Genomic DNA, 6,677 nt, shown 5'->3' with positions numbered 1-6,677 from the left:
CAATCATTATTAAATGAGCACAGTACAAATGTACATTGATATTTGTGTTGTATGTACTTTAATTTTAAAAGATATAAACATAACTGTGCTGATATGGATGTTCATTTGAAGGATTTGAGGAATCTATAAAGGATGTCAGAACAACCAAAGAAACATTTGGGCATCTGCATAATTGTAAAGATTAAAGAGCACCGTAAGTGTAAAGTTTGCACACACAAGAGAAGAAATCAGTTTCAATGCACATCATTAAACTGATGGTGTGCTTATCAGTCGTGCATTAAACATGTATAGCAGAGGATGGCTTTGATCCATCAATCTTTGGGTTATGGACCCAGCAAGCTTCTGCTGCGCCACTCAGCTATGTTTAACACAACTGCTTTTGCACTTGAGATGAAAAGTTTCAACGGTAAACGCAGACGTCACTGAGCACTTGGTCTTTTGTAGTACAAATCATCACACGCTGCTCTACATGGGCGTCTTCAAGATCGTTGAGAACCAAAGCTTCTGCCTTCCTGGTTACTGATTCTTTCTTCGTTAATTCCCAAATCTTCAACGAGAATCAGTGAAACGAAAACCAAACACATGTACACACTCGCGTCCTATCATGAAAGAAAAATGATGGAAGCGTTTGAGAAATAACAAGAGTAGTCTGAACAGCTCCAGCCTATCAACTGCTCTACAAAGTGATCGCTATCTCCACACCCAGTTTATAACACTGAAAATGATTCAGGAAGCACAGCAAAGTTCTAAAAACAGCGGTTGAAAAGCGTCTAAATACATAAAATGACAATTTCTCAAAAGTAAAATCTTCATCTTTTAAATATTGTCATCCATATATTTTCGTTTTCCTCTTTTTTACATAACACACTTTCGAGAAATAGAGTGTCTTGTAATGAAGGCTGCATTAGAAAATGTGTATCTAAATTAAAATCGGGTTTATTACTTCTGCATTTTTCAGCTTTCTTAGCGCTTGGGTCTCGATTCAGATATTGCAATGAAAGCAACAGGGGAGTAAGTTTTCCTTTTCAAAATCAAAGTTGATCTGCTCACAAGGAAGTATAAAAACTTCAGCGTTTACTTTTTGAAGACCACAAATTGTCGAAACACTGTTGCTTCATAAGCTTATAAGTAACGTTTCTGAGCATGCATTGTATTACTCATGCTGTTATTAATAAAAAAAATCTTAAATTCACATAATGGAATTTGGACGGCTCAAAGTAGTCTATTCCTTGTACAACTTTACTTGCCCGCTGAGTAGAGTTTAAAGCAACTGCAGCAGAAGTAGCAGTAATAGCAACAGCATGGTTAGAGTGTCACAATACACTCTGAAATTATTGCGGCTTCAGATCGTTTTGTTCTGTTGAAGCTACCTACAGAATCTGAACTGTTGACATTGGCAGTGATCATCTTTTTTCAGGTTTCATGAAATTCTTCACATATTTGAAATATTCCATTCGGGTTCGCCTAATACACGGTGCAACCCGTACCTGCAGCAGAATGCTGTGGCACATTAAGCCGTTTTGTTTATCGGTTGTAAGGATTGAGGAGCGTACTACAAATTGAGCAAGCGAAAAGAAAATTAAACAGGAGTCACTTTTTGGATTGCTAATCCATTGTACTCTGCTCTTCTAAGTTCAAATCCCGTCCTTGTCATGGTTAAGGCCTGAGACGTGTGTGTTTTTTCTAAACGGTGTTTGCATTTGTTTCCTCTTCTACTCTTGTACTGGAGCAGTAATATTTCTAGCGGTGGACGAACATGGTATCACAGGCTGACAGCAGGAACACGTGGCCACAAGCTGCAGTACATTGGTTTGGGAACAGCAATAACTTTCCTGTGGAGACAGGTGCGCCGGTATTAATACAGCTCTTTCGAGCGGAAAGAGTAACAAGAACTGACTTAAAATTACCAGTTATGTTTAATAGCTAAAAACACAAAACCAACCTCTTCAGTGGTTGAATCTAAATTACAGAAGCCAATGCTGCCATCAAGGAAAAAAAAATCTTGAGTTATGTAGTTTTGAGACTAAATATCTGACTTTCAGTTTGAAGCGGTACAATGGATTCCAGGTCACATTCGTTCTTAATTCATATATATGAGTGTGATAATGGTTAAAACTGTGTTTACATGAGGTATAAACGGTAACCTTTTCATTCCGAGAAGAAAGTCAGTCTGTATGCATTTCTCAGCGTGCACATTGTCAGGAACACTAAACCCACAGTGCCAGCAAACCTTTCGATAGTCTGTAGGTACTGCCATTGCAAATGTAACAGGTTGTTCATATACACACATGATATCGTTGCTATCTCGCAATTAGGAGATAATTTTGTATTTCTTAATTAGGAGAATTCTGGAATTTCTTCCGTGGTGGCAACAATGCACTTCCGCAATAAATCATAGACTCTGCTTTCAAAATAGCTGCACCAGGCACTTGGACACAGATAAACATAGGGATTTAAAATTCAGGAATATGAATGGTCAATTGCTTACAGTTGGATTTTTTACGTTTCGTATTTAGCGATTTGTATATCAATCTTTTAACAATTCATTAAAATGCTAACAATATATAAATATTTAAAATAAAAACAACAGCACCGTTAAATGCTGGGGAGACGGGTAGTTTTTTTTTTACAATCAGATGCCAATCTCTAATACTGTGTGTGAGAGCTTACATAACTTTCCTTTTCTCACATTTTCTAACGACTATTCCTAAGGTGCACCCTGTCAACTCCTAATACTTTTTAAAAGTCTGCCTGCATGTTTGATTATTGTCGTTTTATTTAGAAAAAGTTCAATATTGATCATAACTAAAGAAAATTATGATTAAGAATAAAAATGATTGTATGAGAAGCACGAGGAATCGCTTCTCTCCTATGGAGCATGAGCTGAATCAGGAGTGAGACATTTCGTATGCTCGTGCATATGTCAACGCATGACCTACATCGTAAAACTAAAACTAAATTAAAAACTAACATTAAGTTGTCAGAGACATTCATTTATATACAAACAAGAGACAGACAAAGTAATAATTCTACATTTACTTGTCCTACACTGATCAGACTAATTGAAATGTATGGAAGCCCGTTTCCGCACTATGGTATCTCAGAATTCCGACAGCTGGCAAGGCCTGGGTTCGAGCCAATGCAGTGAAACATGATCTAGGGTGGGAGCGGCAAAGGCACAAGCCCTTGAACCCGAATCCGTTACAATAACAAAAGGACAGACAATGAAATATGGGCTATTTCGAAGCCGCAAATGTGAGATATAAAGTAAGAATTCTGAGTTTTTAAGTCGCAATTCTGAGATACCATAGCGCGTTTTTTTTACTCCCTGGCGGAAACGGGCTTCCATTGGTTCTCAGTGCTGCGAAGCAAAAGCAATCTCTGGAAAATCAGACAAATTATTATCAGATCATATCAAAAGCTGATCAGTATTTCTTTACCGGGAAGCAAAGAAATGCTTGTATTACACATTTTAATATGACATTACACGTGAAAAATAGTAAAATTATTTTCATTGCGGTACGTGTTGATAGAACAGCCCCCTCGATAAAAGAAAGTGTGGACGGACGTGTCGCATGTTCCGTACTCTGTCTGACAGCGAGTTTAACACACTGTCCTCGGAAATTAGAAACTAATTGAACAATAAATTAATCTGAGCAAATTTTACACGTGTGGGTGATTTAATTCTGTCGAAATTGCGTGGAACTCCTCTGCTGAGCTCAGATACACACGGGAAAGTGTTCAGGCGGCTTCACGGAGTCCCGCCTCAGACTGGAAGCAGGTTCTAATTAGACGCTGAGAACAATCCGGGTCTCTGTATGTAATTGATTGTGTTGATTGAGCGGTAGTGTGACCATGTGTGTGGTAGCATAGTCCTGCTAGTATAAAAACCTAGTCACCGCGTTCAGACTTTATGCTTTCTTGCTTTAACAGTTTGGTAGTTTACTTGTCTTACTTCTGTAGCAGTTTAGCGAAATGTCAATTTGGCAATGCGCTCGTTTCTCTTTGTGCTGTGCCTGTGCGCAGGGGCCGGGCTCCCCGCACTGATCTCCGCCGGGCCGGCTGGCTGGGACTCTCGGGAATTAGCGCTCCAGGCCGACCTCCCGGCTCCTGAAGACGCAGCCCAGTTGGAGGACTTGAGCCTGGCAGAAGCGCCCTCCGAAGACCTGTCTGCAAGCGAAAACGACTCGCAGTCCTTGGCTCCCGACTTTCGCTGCCTTCCTGTGTCCAGAGACGCGTACTCGCCCTACTTCGACAAGGAGAAGATGAAGCCGGAAGCCGGCAGCCGCCCTTTACCCGCCTACATCAAGAGCGTCCTGTTTCATCCCCAGCGAGGGCAGCAGCCGGCTCGCCCGGCCATCGGGGGCACCCGAGGAGTGGCTGTTGTGGTGCTCCTCCAGCAGGATGTACGTGAGGGTCAGTCGGCTCCTGTTCGGCTTCAGCTGTCGGCCATCGGAGGTGACTTTGGGCAACTGCAGCGTCAGCCGAACCACACGCAGTTACTTCTACTTCATCTACGGGCTTCATGAGTGCGGAACCGAGCGATTGGTAAGCGGGTCTTCATCTACAGGCAGTGTATCGATGTGAGCTGTAGGGCTAGTGTCGGGGTTGCCTTTCCTGGGAATATCCCTTCCTCTGTGACCCTGCAGGTTGTCCAGGGCCGCCTGGTGTACTCCAACACTCTCCGCTATGCCCTGCCCTCCTCCAGTGCACCTGTGCATCGCTTCATTCCCTTCTCTGTGCCGGTCAAGTGCTCCTACAACAGGTAGGCAGGGCTCTGCCGCTGCTGAGAAGCTGCTGGGAAAGTGTCCAGAAGCCCCTCATCCCCTCTGTCCTGCAGGTTCCACTACTCCTACAAGGTTGGCTATGTCACCACGTGGGCCAGGAGAAGGACCTTCTTCAAGGACCTGAAGAACAAGCACAGCTTTGTGCTGCTCACCACCAACTGTAAGCTCCTTGAGCGAGTGGCTCCTCCTGCCTGCAGGGGGTGCTGTGTGCAGGTGTAATGCTGCCTCTCTCTCCAGCCCACTGGGTCTGGCTCTCTCCTAAGGATAAGTACTTCCTGGGTCAGCCCATGTACTTCAGGCCACTGCCTACTTTGCCACAGTGGAGCAGAGGCTGTACATCCACTCGTGTTACGTAACGGAGAAACCGGACCAGCACTCCCAGCCCTGTTTCCCTGTGATCGACAACTTGGGGTACGGCCCCTTCTGGGAGGAGAGGTGGGCAGGAGCCCCGAGAGCCTGCAGGGGTTCATCCTTGTCCTTGTCCCCAGGTGCATGGTGGACAGCAAGGCAGATGGCTGCCTGTCCAGGTTTGTCCCCTCCAAGCAGAAGGATGTGCTCCGCTTCACAATTGATGCCTTCCTCTTCCAGAAGAAGCTGTCCAGGAAGGTGCTGCTCAGCCTTCTTGCTCTACTGATCCATGGTCTGCTTTTCCATCCATGATCTAGATGTGAACCAGAGTGTGGCAGCTGTAGTGCCTAGAGCTGCCAGCTTGCCTTCACAGATGGCAGAAGGTCCTTCTCTGTCCCTCTATTGGCCTTGATCCCTTAATGCTGTGACCTTCCCTCTTGCAGCATGAAGTGACTGAGCTGTACATGCACTGTGTCATGGCTGTGGCTCCTGCTAAAGCAACACCAGGGACCATGTCCTGCACCTACAACAGGGAGGCGAAGAGGTACTTCTGCAAGGAGCCTGCTGAGGGTGCTCTGGGACATGCCAGGTGGAGGCCTCACCTGTCCTCCTCTCCTCCAGGTGGGAGGAGCTGTATGGTGACCATGAGGTCTGTGCCTGCTGTGAGTCCAGGTGTGCTGGCAGCCGGAATGAAGGTGGATCTGGTTCTCTATCCCTTGTGGATGCATCTCTGCCCAAGAGACAACCATGCTTGGACAACTGAGGAATGATCCCGTGCTGGACAAAGGGACTGTTTAGATGAGTAGCATCACTGTGGGTCTCTGGGTATAGCAGATCCCTCACTCCTGGGTGTTACTTCTCCACAGGTACCAGGAGCCTGGTGACCAGCAGTCAGGTGGCTGTGGCACCAGTAGAAGCTCCTCTGGATGTGGGAGCTGACTGGACTGAGGATGAGGAGGGAGACCCTCAGAGCTCCAGTGAAGATGCTGAGAGCACCAGTGAGGATGTGGAGGGAGCAGAGGACTTTGGAGATGTTGGCCAGTGGACAGGTAGGGTCTGGCAGGAGGAGCTCCTGTAGGGGTGGGTGTCCTGCAGTTCAGCTGGATTGTTCTCCTTCTTCCTCCCCAGGTGCCTGAATGAAGGCTCCAGCCTGGCCCTTGTGACTCTCCTGCCTCCACTTGCCTTGTAATGGCAACATCTCAATAAAGCTGTGAAAGACCCTTCTGCCTGCCCTTGTTTCTTTATGGTTTATAGGTTTGAATGGGGTGGAGAGATTCAAGGGAAGTGAGACCCATTAATAAATGGAAGTATTTGTGGGGGTTCCCCTTTCAGGAATGCTTCCCATATTGCTGCCAATGAGGACTGAAAATGGCTGGAGTAATAAAAGCATTGTATTAGGGGAAGATGGCCGCACTATTCCTTGGGCAGGGCAGTGTGACTTTTTTTTTTAGTGGGGGGGGTGTCAGAGGTGTTCAATATACTGGAAATCCTCCCATTTCTGAGAGGGGTAGTGCTTATGGAGTGTGAGTTGCTACTGTAGTG

At 45.4% G+C, this 6,677-nt stretch overlaps 1 long non-coding RNA gene across 1 annotated transcript; it reads left to right on the top strand.

Annotated features, from left to right (window-relative positions):
- Positions 1-6,051: 6,051 nt before the first annotated feature.
- Positions 6,052-6,354, top strand: LOC138242963 (uncharacterized). Its single transcript, XR_011191844.1, has 2 exons — positions 6,052-6,184; positions 6,264-6,354. It is a non-coding gene; the product is annotated as an uncharacterized lncRNA (long non-coding RNA).
- Positions 6,355-6,677: the final 323 nt, after the last annotated feature.

The sequence above is a fragment of the Lepisosteus oculatus genome, chromosome 14 (assembly GCF_040954835.1).
Source record: "Lepisosteus oculatus isolate fLepOcu1 chromosome 14, fLepOcu1.hap2, whole genome shotgun sequence".
Taxonomy (NCBI): Eukaryota; Metazoa; Chordata; class Actinopteri; order Semionotiformes; family Lepisosteidae; genus Lepisosteus; species Lepisosteus oculatus.
Note: the sequence above shows the minus strand (reverse complement) of the source record. Positions and strands in the feature narration are given on the sequence as shown.